This window comes from Pundamilia nyererei, unplaced genomic scaffold (genome assembly GCF_000239375.1).
Source record: "Pundamilia nyererei isolate P.nyererei 1_Seehausen unplaced genomic scaffold, PunNye1.0 scaffold00427, whole genome shotgun sequence".
In the NCBI taxonomy this organism is placed as follows: Eukaryota; Metazoa; Chordata; class Actinopteri; order Cichliformes; family Cichlidae; genus Pundamilia; species Pundamilia nyererei.
In genome coordinates this window covers 14,921-15,178 of record NW_005187828.1, presented here as the reverse complement: position 1 = coordinate 15,178, position 258 = coordinate 14,921, and positions in this window count along the sequence as shown.

Here is a 258-nt window from a genome sequence, read left to right as displayed (position 1 = left end):
TCTAGTGGACAGTTACTGAGACACAGGGTGGGCCATTTGTATTGTATTTGTATGCCATGGATCTCAAAATGGTGGTGTGCCCCTAACACTTTTATTACAGAAGCTTTCTCATTCTACAAGGTGGGCCATTTATATGGATACACCGTAATAACATGGGAATGGTTGGTGATATTAAAGTCCTGTTTGTGGCACATTAGTATATGTGAGGGGTAAATGCAACCCTCTTCTCCCACTCTTCACACACTGATAGCAACACCG